The following is a 14,008-nucleotide window of genomic DNA, read 5'->3' as shown; positions in this document are numbered from 1 at the left end:
TTCTCCAATATTCCCAGTATTTGGTCTGGAATTGTTTGCCATGTTCCACGTTTCCAGGTCTGCTCCTGGAAAGGACAGGGGACATTCCCAACAGTCTCCTATTCCTGAAGGGCAGGCTAATCCATAGCAGAGGGAATCAAAGTCCCAGTTCAAATGCATGTTGTGTGTGCGTTGGGAAAATATGTTTCCCTGTGTTTACCGGCACACCTAGAAAATCTGGGGGCTGACCCATTCCCTTTTTCATGCCCTGAAGAAGACTTGCTTCAGCCATTTTCCAGTGTAAGTCTCTGCCCATTTCCAAATGGGAGAGAGTTGGCTTGGAGTTTGGGAAAGCCCACAAAGACATATGTATGAGAGCGTTTCCAATCTTCATAAGCAAACCACCATTTGACTGCCCACTTCCCATAAATCATGAGAGGGATTTGCGACTGCAGAGGTCTTCTCACTCATTACAGAGATCTCTGACCTCATAATTGGGTTTAAATATGCTAGGAATCCCTTTGTGAAATCCAAAAGTGCAAAAACAAGGTAACTTCTGACAGAAATATATCTAGTGTATTACCTTTGGTAAATAAGGCCATAATTGTATACAGATGGAAAACAATTCCCATTTATGTCATCATTATTAGATGTAATGATGGCAGAAACCCATCAACCATTTCAGAATGTTTGTAAGGACAAAGGTCATGTTAACACGACAGGCACAGCACATATATGGAAAGGCAAGAGGTATAGTCATGCATGCAAACAATCCAAGGTGGCCCACAGGAACCCATATTGTAGGCATGTTGGCACCACACAGAAAGTGTAAACTGTGTGTTTGCCTCTGTTTGTATGTGAGACTGGACATGCTGCCTGTGTGTATATTATCTGTGTACTTTTATCTTTATCTACCTGTAGTGTTGTCTGTCTGTAGGTGAATTATAAAAAAGCCCGACCTGTATGTAGGTTTTGCCATTGCTTTTTCAAAATGGTAACATAACATTATAAAACAGATTGTACTGTAAAAGTTCAGCAGTTATGTTAACTCAAAGAAAACATTTGCCGAGATGTTTCTAGATGCAGTAAGCATAATTTTTCAATTACCAAAGTTGTATCCTAACAGAAAAGAGCTTAAGTCTGAAGGGCCCTTGTTTTCTGTGCGCTCAGACTAGTCAGGCAGTTTCATCTCAAGCAATCAATGAACATAAATGTTGCAACTCTTCAGATTTCGAATCTTACAAGTTAGCAATTTGCATATATCTTCTTGTTTTTCTCTGTACCCATTCGAATATCAATACAGATGACTAACTTGATTCCCCGCTGCTTCAGCCTCAAAAGAAAAATGGCAAACTTTACCCCCGCACTCCTAAGCAGATTTGATCTATTTGAAAAATAAATTGTTTGGGAATTAGTTTTGCTGAGAAATCAAAGCCCCCTGCAGTTAGACAATATGTATTGTGTGAGCCACTCTGCTACAGCAACCTAACTGCATTCCTATCTTTAATTACCTCTAAATTAACAAAGGATTCGGGCACATCTTACTGTAAACATTTTTGAACCCTGCTGTGAGACATTGAAGCAAATGATTTAGCTTAAAGTTATCTTTGTGCTCTAAGTTTTATAGGGCACCATTGTCATGGCTCACTGCCATGTTTTTCTGTGCATTGTTTCCTTGCACAGTTCTTGCATTAATGCACCAACTTGTTTTATCATACCATCATGTTGTTATATTCAGATTGGAAAAGTCACTTCATTGAACTTACATTCTTTAGAAGTGCTACCCCGAGCAAAGTGCCTTTCAACACAAAGTACATGTTCAAAATCATAATACCTTTTTGAAAACTGTTAAATTAGTTGCTAGTATGCCCGTCTTACACTGCAAACATAGCAAGATGTCAACGTGCTTCTATAAACACGCATTATCAAAGGAAATGCGTCTGGTTTGTTTGAGGCGTGAATGTTCTTTATTGTGGTGCAATTTCCACATGCAAGGACTCTCATTTCATTTCATTTATAACTTTATTTCGATTTGTATTAAATCACAAAAGTTAGAACACATATACAAAATATATAATAAAAACAGTGACGGAGCAGCTCATGATATTTACAAAGAGTGATACAGTGGATATCGTCTTGCACCTTACTGGAACATTTAAAAATTATTTAAAAATAATTGTTAGAAACATTAAAACATTAAAAAACCAAGATTGTAGTCCTATATTTGGCCCTCAGCTTTGACAGGAGGTACATTTATTCTAGGGGGATAATACAGATGGGTGATTCAAAATTGGGGAGGCCTCTCTAGAGGTAGACCTTTGCCTCTGCCTCTTCTCTTTCCAGCGAAGCACCCATACCCAGTCTAGATACTTTGCGACTGCTACCACAACCGGATCAGCCACTGAAGTCTTGAGGATTCGGAAAGCTTCAAGGCTAGACCTAATGCCCATATTAACACAGATTGGTTTCAGCCACCTCATTCTTGATTTACTGTATGCAGGACAAACAAAGAAGATATGACCTATTGTTTCTATAATGTCCACACAAAACGGGCAGTGGCTGGATTGTGTATTACCCCACTTAAATGTAAAGTTGTTGATGGGGAGCGTTCTCACTCTAAACTGGTGGAACAACTTCCTATCGCGGGTTGATGAAATGATATCCCAACACAACTCATATTTGGGCTCCAGCTTGAAATATAAAAGAACACTAGACAGGGATGTGCCAGAGGAGGCCTGAATACGTTTCAGGTTGACCGTAGCCCAATAGACAGCTTTAAACTCAGATTTGGATGGAAATATACTATCAGCTGGGGATGACCAAAGTGAACCAAACCCATATCTGATAGTATATTATGTACAGTCCTAAACCACCCCAGTTTCAGGTTGACGTCCATGTCCTAGACTTCGAGCAAGGCTTGGGCACAGTGGGAAAGTTCTGGGGTTACCAATATTTTTATCCAATAGGCAACCAGCCTGTAGTGTGCCACATCCCTAAAAGTATTGCACCCTAAATCCCAAAACAGGGGGACTAGGGGGGTCGATTGTGGAAAACCGAATATAGAATGTAAAAATGTGTTCTGAGCCATGACTAGGCTGTCCACATTTACATAACCCCACAGCTCTGCTCCATAGAGTATCGAGGCACCAATTTTAGTTTTATAGAGCTGGCGCACCGGTGCTATGGGTTTTGTGTGGGACTGTCTGTTTTCCTTCAATAAAGCTCCCGCAAGTTGGGCATGCCTAACTGCTTGTTGGGCAACCTGCGGGTTCCAGGTTATCTTCCTGTCTATTCGAACACCCTGGTAAGAGAATGTCTCTGTTTGTTCAAGAATTCCCTCGTTCATTCGGACGACACCAAAAGCCTTAGAGGAGTTTGTCAGCACCATGTACTTGGTCTTGTCAACATTGACAACAAGATCATTGTCCAGACAGAACTCCTCAAATCTAGACAGGGCACACTGGAGGCCCTGTTGGGTCTTGGAAAGGATGAGGGTGTCGTCCGCGAACATTAGTAGCGGAATCTTAGTCCCTGCTAATGTTGGAGCATCTTTAGGGAAATCCTTGAAGTATTGTACCACCCCGTTTATATATAAGGAGAAGAGAGTTGAAGCAAGGACACACCCTGGCCTCACACCCCCTATCAACCAGAAATTTGTGCATGGTATTAGCCTTTACGTCCCATCTGACCTGGGCCAAGTTGTTAGTATATAATTTCACCAGTCCTCATTTCACCATTGGCGTCTGCAACTGAACATTTTAAAACCCAATCCAACCTGGGTGCCCAGGGTTAATGTTCTTGCATTCACCTGGAGCCGACCAGGCCTGCTTCTTTGTCCGAGGCATATTGTAATCATAGAACCTTTGAGACCTTAGACCAGCCTCATTTCTCTCCCCAACAAGATCAGAGGTTCCCATACCATACTATTTACATTGTGTGCCAATCCCATTTCTAAATGCGCCATACCTAATGCTACGCGCAGCCAGTTTTCATAAAGAGGAGGAATAGCACCCTTCCAGAGTTTGCAGATCTCTCAACGTGCAATAAAAATTAAGCTAAAAAACAAAGCCACTTGTGTCACCATTAACCCCCTTAAAAGATCTGCGTCAAGACCAAACATTACTCTAAATAAATTAAGGCACAATTTAGCTTTAAAAATACCCTCCATAGCCCTCTCCACATTAGCCCAAAAGGAGCCCAGACTAGGACAGTCATAAAAGATATGAATATCACTGGCCTCAGCCAGGCCACATCAGAGACACCTAGGGGACAGACTCACAAACTTTGCTATTTTATTTGGCGTATAGTACAGCCTATTAATAAGATAGAAGTGTTTTTTTTGTGAGGCTTGCCTGACAAACTTATATAAGATTTGGAGGGATGTCCCATATAAACTAGCTGAGGCTTTGTCCGACACAGAGGAATTCCAAACTAGATGAAGTGGGGGGGACTGTAAATCCTCCGCGTCCAGCAAATTTATATACCAAAATCCCACCTCTTTCTTCCTGGGGTTAGGTAATTGAAGGGCATGCTCAATATCCCAATTACCCCCAATGTTCTCTTTCTCTGCCAGATACCAAGAGCATAATTGCATACATTTTAATCTGGAGAAAAAGTCCCCGATCTTAACTCTCAGGACCTCCCAAGGGAGAACTCCCTACGATGTTACTAAGTCAGACCATACCTTGATCCCTGCCCTGCTGATGGGGAGTGATAGGCTGTCCCTGAGGCATAGCGGTAAACCAGGGGAGTCCCAGATTGGGGCGAAGTTGGAATAATATCTTATACCCCATATCCCTTTGACTCTATTCCAGACCGTAAGAGCTAGTTTTAATCACTTGAGGCCGACTTTTTGTAGAATTTTGGCGCTCCAAATTTATATAAGAACCCTGTGTCTCCACCCTCAAGGTTAGCCATTATCGTCAAAATCTGACCCCACTTGGAATTGTCAGGGCTAGAAAGGAGACAGCGAATATTTTTTAGCTGGAAAGAAAATGCGTACCACAACACATCTGGGAGCGCTAGGCCTCCTTTTAGCAGCTTTCTTTTTAGCTTTTTCCAGGAGAGCCTGGAGTTTTTATTTGCCCAGATGAAACTACCTATTTTACCCTGGATTTTCTCCAAGATTTTATCCGGAAAAACCAGAGGTATGGTACTGAACAGGTACGTCAATTTGGGCAAGATGACCATCTTAACCAAATTCACCCGGCCGTAGATTGTCAAGGGAAGGTTCTGCCACCTGGAGAAGAGATGGTCGATCTCCTTAGCCACCTTCTTCATGTTGGTCTGGGGAATATTGTTTAGGTCTTGTTTTGTTGTTATCCCCAGGTAATTAAACTCGCCACTGCGGGCACCAGCCCAATTATCTACCCCCCAGCACATAACCTCTGTTTTAGAGAATACAGACTAAACACTGTAGCATGCATCTGCACACAGAGTCGGTTAACACAAATGTTGTCACTTTCAGAAACTTCGATGATGGCTGCATTATAAATTAAATTTTGAAAAAAATAAATAAATAGGAGTAAGGGTAGATTTGAAAAGATGGTTTGACGGTCAAATGGCCATCAGCGTTTACTAAGCTCTAATTACATCAATTAGTAATTTTTATTTCTGTGCACTGGGGTCTCTGAACCGGGAAACAAAAATACCACATGTAACAATTGACTCTGAGGATAGCAAAACAGAGCAGTATGAAGCTGACTCGTGGACTCAAAAAACCAGACCTGCTCCCTTCATGGGGTCGACAAATCACAACTCAGTCCACAACATTAACTGTCAGCCGGACCCAGTATGCATACCATAAAGTCCCTCATTCGAGAGGCAAATAAACTTAGACTAAAGTACGGTTACAACTATAAGCATTTCACTCAATAGACTGAGCTCCATACTTTCCATACCTATTGTTAGGTCGAGCCTGAGCTAGCGCACAAGCGCTCATCTGGATGATCTGTGGTAGTTAAGTACGAAAAAGAAAACAGGCCCACTCCCCCACCCATAATTTTCACTGGCTTGTGTATTTCTTCTTCATAAAGGCTGTCTTCTGATTGTTAAATAGGCTTGTTAGTTCCTCATTAGTATGGCCATGTTGTCATTTGTATCCTACCATGGCTACTGGCCCCTTTACTTCAGATGTTACACTGTACGTGCTATTTAATCTTGTGAGCACTAGTTTTTTATTGAGTTTCTCTTACTGCAGGCATGATGTTCTTTGCTTACGTTTAGCGTGCCACTTTTGAAACAGCCGGGACTACGACGGCTGCTTGTTTGTCATGCTGTAGGTCTTGCATTTAAATGAGAGACCTATGGCATTGCAAATATTTTTATTTCAGTGTACGCTGACTCAGGTTATTTCACTTCCTACCGTGGCGTGATCAGTGTACCGACACCTTTATGTCAGTGGATGCTAAATATATTTTTTTATGTGTTGGATTGCTCGGTGTGCAATTTCTAAATAGCACTTCTGGAGCAGTTCCTAAAACTCAAGCGAGAGGAGAAATGTGAATATCCATTGACTGCTGGTGCACCGCATGTTAATGTCACACTGTCCAGAACTGTGGAGTACTGGTGAGATTTATTTCAATGGCTTTTTTGATCCACTTGTGACGCACTAGTGTTTTGTTTACTCATTCTAAGACTCTATCTCTTGAATACAAGTACATAAACACATGGAGCGATCCTTTTAATTTCTTTTTTTTTTAAATAGAGCCTTATTGTAACAAAATATTTGACTATACTCCGTTTCGTGAAGATGTTTTCAATGCTGATGCTTTAAATTTGTTGACACTAGCACACTAGACATTAGAGTGCTAAAAACAACACTGCAGTGACAAGCGCGACAAAAATTCATATTATTGGGGCCAGAACCCTGCTGAGTAACTTGACGTTGCATTTGTACTCCCTAGAGAGGAGTTAGCTGTCTTTTTTAAGATGGACGTGGCAGTGGCCATTACTCTCCAGGCCAACACACAAGTAAGATTCAGGGACCCAGTTCCGCCCCCCCCCCCCCCACACACAGGCACACAATCTCCTCAGATTAGCCTGCGTTGATTCTGGGAGTATTGGGGTTTCCACCTGGATTCACACCGCCTTCACTAGTCAGGGAGCCGCTGGCTCTTCTCCCAGAGTCTGGGTCGCAGGCATGGGTGGACAGAGCACAGACGGGGACCCCACAGGCGGAAGGATGCAGCTGTCTGTGTTTTGAGGGCCATCAGAGCAAAAAAGAAAAGCAAAAGCTCACAGCCCAGGCAGGAAAAATAGCACATGAAAGAACACCAAAATTATGTTAGTATGAGCTTTTATTTTTGAGCATAACGAAAGACTGAGGAAACATAGAGTGCCCAACGCAATGTACATGCTGTGCCCAGGTTCTGCCCATACATGTGCTGATATTTCCACACATCAAAGATTAAGCAATGTACAGCAAAGTATGCATCTTGCAGCGCAGCACAACATATTCATTGAAAATATTCAGCACAATCCTTAACAAGCACACAAATGAAATGCCCAGATATAAGTATCTGATACAAACATCTGACTGTTGTTCCGAAATCAGTACGGCCAACGAGAGGCTCCTGTGCCACAAAGTAAAATGGGAAGGAAGACGTCCACAGAAGAAAAAGATTGCAAGTTTGGACCATAAAATAAAGGCCAATCATTTTGTACTTTTTATATGAAATGAAAAATGCAATGCCCGTCTTTGTACCACGTGTAACCCAATAAGGGAGATTTGAAACCCCAGTTCGCGGTGATTCACACACCCGCTCGGTGCACATTCCGCATCGTGGGATCCAGTACCCACTTATCAAGGGTGAGTTTCTCCTCACCACAGTGCACTGTGGACCTACTTGAATTAACCATTTCCCCAATTTCTAAAGAGATTACCTATCTCTTTCCAGATTTTGCAGAGCGGCTTCGCTGCCAGCCAAGGAGGACACAATCATAGAGCTTCCTCCAAGTAGGTACTCATTGCTACCTACTTTGTTTCCTTAAATCTACCACATCATTATCTTTTTAACTACAAATATTGACTATCTTAGGTGATCATCTACACCTTCTGTCCTGATGAAGACCCCAACATGAGGATACACCAAAGATTAATAACCTAGGGGTCGAAACGTAGACTTCTACAGATCATCAAACACGTGGGATACAACCCAATGAACTATACATTTCCTATGTGCTATGATGACAAGGAGAATTTGTGGATCTTTCAAAGACCGTAAAGGTTTTATTGTAAATATTTGCTACTGTGCTTGTCACAACACCTTTACCCTTTCCCTCACCTATCCAATCACCCCCATTCCTCTTACCAAACTTTCCCTTCACTTCACTGTGAGCACTGTATAACACAACACAGAAAAACTAAGGGACATATTACCAAGAATAAGCGATAATTATCGCTAAGCTTGGTTAGCGGCTATAATTTTCTCGCCGTGCTTCGCCTATTTTTATCGCTTAGAAACCTTGCTATTATCAAGGTTCATCTCCTAAGAGATAAAAATCGGCCGAAATTCATGAATATCGCTGAAAAGTCAGCGATATTCATGCATTACCGAGCTAATGCTCTTAGCCATGTTATCCACCTACCATTGGATAACATGGCTAAGAACTGCTCTGGGCAGGCGTTAGCTTTTGAAGATATTCGCACTTAGCGCAAATATTTCCAAAAGTAGGTAATAGGAGATAGCGATGTTAGCGACTGTTTCCAGTAGCTAACATCTTGGCACGCCCACTTTGCATGTCATTAGCGATAATTATCGCTGACATGCAATGTGGGCCCCAAGATGATCGCTATCTCCTACTAGCTGTCGCTAACTGGTGTTAGCGACAGCTAGGTAATAGGGGGATAAAATTATCGCCGCTTTAGCAGAAAAAATTCCCGCTAAAGCGGCGATAAGGCCCTTGGTAATATGCCCCCTAATGTTTTGAGTACAAAAGCATTTATTGTGTTCATATACTAATGACCAATGTGGAGTAAACACATGACCTCCCATTTGTGTTTTCAACCTATAACTTCTGACAAATGTGTTACTCATTAAATGTATATTTTGGATGAATCCAACAAGCAATTCTATTGTGGTAGATTATTTTGTTATGATTCTTTAAATACTTGAACTACCTTGATCCTTTTCTCTAACGTAATGCTTTGATAACCCAGGTCGGGTAGTTTTATTTGGGTGATCCCCGTTAAAACTCAACACATTAGTTGGAAACCTCAGCGGCGTAACTCCGGAGAAAAACTGAAATTTATCAAAAGGCACGGGTTCGTTCCTATTAATTATGATTTCTTGGTCAGCTTTTAAAAACCATGACTGATGTACCCTGTCTAGTGGACTATTGCTACTAGTTCCATCACATAGTCGTCTCTTGTGAATTCCATATCTTCCGACCCTCCACTATTATTTGTATTTTTTCCACTTGTGTATGTCAGACACATGCTTCTGTGATACACGTGTACTTATTACTGCAAAGGAACCATATTAGGCTACTGGTTTTTAGGTCAAGCCTGAGTCAGTGTGCCTGCCCTGCTCTGCCCGACTGCTGACAACCGCATTGAAAATCAGACAGATACCCTTTCAGGTCTTGTTCTCTTAGGATGTTAGGATTTTTCAGTTCACGCTCGAAGTACCAGGCATCAGTAGTCTTGCGATTGTAAGTTTAACCAAGACTAGTGCGGCCAGGCACTTACTGTTAATGCACCCAGCCAGGGCTTAAAGTGGGCCAGGTCTTGCCAGTGCTGAGCACCCACAGTTCGTAAAAGCAGGTGCCGAGACGAGTCTCTGTTGGGTTCTCCATTTCTGCCCTCATTCTCAGGGTGAAAATAAAATCTTAATTCTGCAGCAATACCACCCTTTACTGCCTTTGAGGTAACTTCAAAGAGACTGGTTATATAGTTATATAGTTCTTTTAAAGTCTCATCATTTCAGAACAAAAGTATTTTCAATATTATATGCAACAAAGCCATAGTTGTTGCTTATGTATCTTATGCAACTAACAGTCATTGACAAAGCCCATATCCTTAGCTTGTTGTAGGTAATCTTATGTTGTGTATTATATATCTGAATTTAATCACAGAAGCAACAAAATGCCAGTCAGGCAGCAGACTATGCTAAGCAAATGTTTTTAGCTTACGAGTTTTAAGCCATTCCCTTAAATGCATCAGCCACGCCCTTTGAGAGACCCCCAATTATTTCATCCCACTTAAAGCCCTGCACCCAGCAACAATCATTTGCTTTTTGAAAAGAGAGGTAAACAAAAGTGTGGATGTGATGTGTGAATTCACAGCCACTGGTCCATCTTTTTATGCCCACAATGCCACTTTAGATCAGACCCAACCAGTCCTTTATATGGGCGGGTGTACGGTCCGGCACTGAGTACCGGCACTTTTTTTTTTAAGAGGGAGAGTACCTGCACTTCTCAAGAGTGACATAATACTTTTCATTGGAGACTACCGGCACTACTCAGAAACAAGCAGGTACTCTGGCACAGAGTACCTGCACTTCTATTTTTCCATTGCAAGCATTGGACTCAGTTATAGGCATATCAGTCATGATCCTGCTACAATAGGAAGCGTCCAGTACAAACTTTGAAGCCAGGTTGTCTCTGAATTGGAACACAAGCTACCCAGGACCAGTTTCACCAGAGTGGGTGCTCTTCAGTCAGGAGCATCTTGATTCCAGTGACACAGTAAGGGGGCCCTCCCATGGCATTGCCGCCCGTAACCCTTTGGGTGTCTCACAGAAGTAAACAAAAATACTTTATACTTCTTTACAAAAGTGAGAAAACAGGACAGTGGTGTTATAGAAAATGATGGGCCCCTATCAGCGGTCGAAGTGCATTCAAAAACAAGCATTTGCAATGCAATAGGTCTCACATTTACGTGAGTTTGAGCTACTGGCATTGTAAATGCCAATGCCTTTAATTTATGTTTTGATTTTTAAAACTTAAATAAAAGGCATTGTCATTTACAATGCTAATAGCTTACACTCTAGCAAATGAGAGACCTATTACATTCCAAAAATTGCATTCCGGCCCTGTCTCACTTTCCAGAGGCACGGGCCTCCTTAAAAATCCCTTATTCCCTAGAGGCATTGCGATTGTGGGGTGGAACTATCAGCATCCCATATCAGTTTTAGGATCCCTTCAAGCAGGGTTACGTACAATTGAATTGTGGATGAAAGCCAACTCATTAAAACTTAACGGGGAGAAGACCAAGGTGTTGATACAGGGGAATAATAAAGAGCTTTGGGGTCCCCAACACTAGCCATCTGCACTGGGTTCCCTTCCTCAGCACACCCATCAAGCCTGTAATCTAGGTTTCTTTATAGATGATCAGCTTTCTATGAAACACCAGGCGGTAAAGGTGGCCACCACCTGTTGTTCCAGCCTTAGATGGCTCAAGGTTGAACATTGCATCAAATTTAAAACTCTAACCTATATGTTCAAGATTAAAACTGGCAAGGCCCTGGAATATGTCAACATTTTTGTCCACCAATATGTCCCGTCACGTTGTCTCCGCTCATCCACTCAAATGAAATTCACGGTTCCTAGGCATAGATTGTCACGTATGGGTGGCAGATCCTTTTCTTGCCTTGGCCCCACCCTGTGGAACTCTCTTCCTCTGCTATTAAGGAAAGAGACTACTCTTGTCCACTTTCGTAAGTCATTGAAAACTTGGCTATTCCATCAATATGTTTTTTCCTTCTTTCTCTCTCTTGGTCTCCTCAGGCGGAGCCTGGAACCCTTGGGTAGCTGTTTACCTTCTAAATTCGAAATAACATAACATAACATTGTCCGCCACATAAAATAATAAGTGGGAGAAGTTTGATTGTCACTCATCAACCAAATGTAGCTTACTTCTCTGATATAAAAGTGAGTCAGTTTTAATGCCATCTATACACTAATGGCACCAATTTTTCTTGTCCACTCCAGTGATTAAGATGTATATTCAAATACATATTTTACTAGTTCAGATAATGGGTACACCCGGGGGAGTGAGTGGTAGGGGCTGCAAGCCATGCTTTTGTCAGCCCCATCTCAGGGAACAAGTACTCTGCCAGGGAAATGGTTCCCCCATGTATCCCCTCTAAGCTCCCCCCACTCTTCACCCTTTTTAGTAATTGGCCTGTGTCATTATCCATTGTAAACTGTGGCTTTTCATTGGTCAATAGGATTAGTAGTTCCTCTTTTGTACCGCCTTTTTCCATTTTGTAACCTCCAATGAGTTCACCCCCTGTTGTGAGTGTTGTTGCCCGGTAGGCTTTAGTTTTACCCGACGAGCACTATTTTCTCAAATAGCTTTGCCCTGCCTGCACTTGTAAGGGAGGACATGCTCCCTCCTCTAACATGAAATGCATTTTCAATGCAATAGATCTCACATTTTCGAAAGATTAGGCTATTGGTATTGTTAAATGACAATGCTGTTTATTTATCTGTTTTAAAAACAACACAAATAAAACGCATTGCCATTTACAATGCCAATAGCTCAAACTCTCATAAATGCAAGACCTATTGCAAGGAGATGATTCAGAGTTGCCTGCAATGTACAATGTTCTGGGTCCATGATCATGGGACCAGCCACTGAATGCAGAGTTGCTACTCCTCTCCTAGAGTGAGCCTCAGTAGCCTGTGGAGTGGTAGGATGGTCTCATATTTAATATTGGCATCCACTGAGATGGGAGGGCATCTGTAGGCTTGTGTCTTTCAGACTAGGGTGGACCTTTACCTCTGAGACCAGCATCACACTAGTCAGGCCTTTTAGCACTTCGTCCAGGCCTTCAGCACTGCAATGGGGATAATATTCCAAAAGGCAATCCTTTAAGATGTTCGTTATAATTGAAGGGTGACCCTACTGTAAATTGCAGTTAAGATGTTATTAGGCTACTGCATTCATATCTTAACTCTAAAATGTGTCTTTTTGTGTGACTTTTCCCAGAAATGAAGGGCGCCCAGAGCCTCAAGGTACCATGGCTGGATATACTAAAGCTGCACACAAACAGCATCCTAGAACCTAGATACCTGGACAAATCTATTCAATTTTTCTTGCGATTTTCAATATTTCACTCAAAGTAGCCTTTCTAGCTACCAAAATGACAACTAGGGACAAACTGAGCCCAGGGACAAAAGTGCATCACCAAAGAACAAGCGAGTATTGCTCTAGACACAGGCCCAAAATAATGATGATCGTAATTTTTGTCCTACATTTCTCCTGTGCTGCTGAAACCTTGTCCAGACAGGGCCCTACCCGTAGTGGCACATTTCGGCTTCTCCCTTTTCACAAACAGGATACAGTGCTTCTCACTGTCAAAAGAAGGTCTTCTCACAGCTCTTATTGCCTACCCTCCTGCCTAGATTTTGCGGTCTCCTGCCCTGAGGTGGCACACATTCTAGAGCAGTAAAACCAGATCATCAGCCACATACCACACTCAAATTTACTGTTCCACAGACACCCAAGCCTACAGTTTCTTTTGCAGTTTATCGCAGTGTCCCAAGGTGCCCACTCTTTTAAGGGCCAATCCAGCATGTGCCCATTGAAACAGAACAGGTATACTGCCTGCCACTTCCAGAGGAGAATCAGGGGGTTGGAGAAAGTGGTCCTGCAGAGAGAGGTCATTTTAGAGTAAATGATACATGCCAAGAGCCACTACCCACTAGAACCAAAGAACTACTGGTCCATCTCTGTGTTTCCTTTTCCAGCAAAGGTTTTCGAGAAGGCAACCAAACAGAAAATCACCAAACACCTGGAATACAACAACCTCCTGGACCTCTCTCAAGTCCTTAGTCCAATCCAACCACAGCATTGAAACAGACCTGATAACAGCCACCAAAAACATCAGGGCTCTCATGGACAGTGTCGAAACGGCAGCCCTCATCCTCCTGCCCTTGACACCATCTCCCATTACATCTTGATCAACAGACGCCCACCAGATTGGAATCCAGAAAGACACCCTCAAAGAAATCACCTCATACCTCACTGAAACAACCCAGAAAATCCATCTCCCACCATTCACCTCAGAACCCAAGAACA

This window comes from Lissotriton vulgaris, chromosome 8 (assembly GCF_964263255.1).
Source record: "Lissotriton vulgaris chromosome 8, aLisVul1.2, whole genome shotgun sequence".
NCBI classification, from domain to species: Eukaryota; Metazoa; Chordata; class Amphibia; order Caudata; family Salamandridae; genus Lissotriton; species Lissotriton vulgaris.
Note: the sequence above shows the minus strand (reverse complement) of the source record.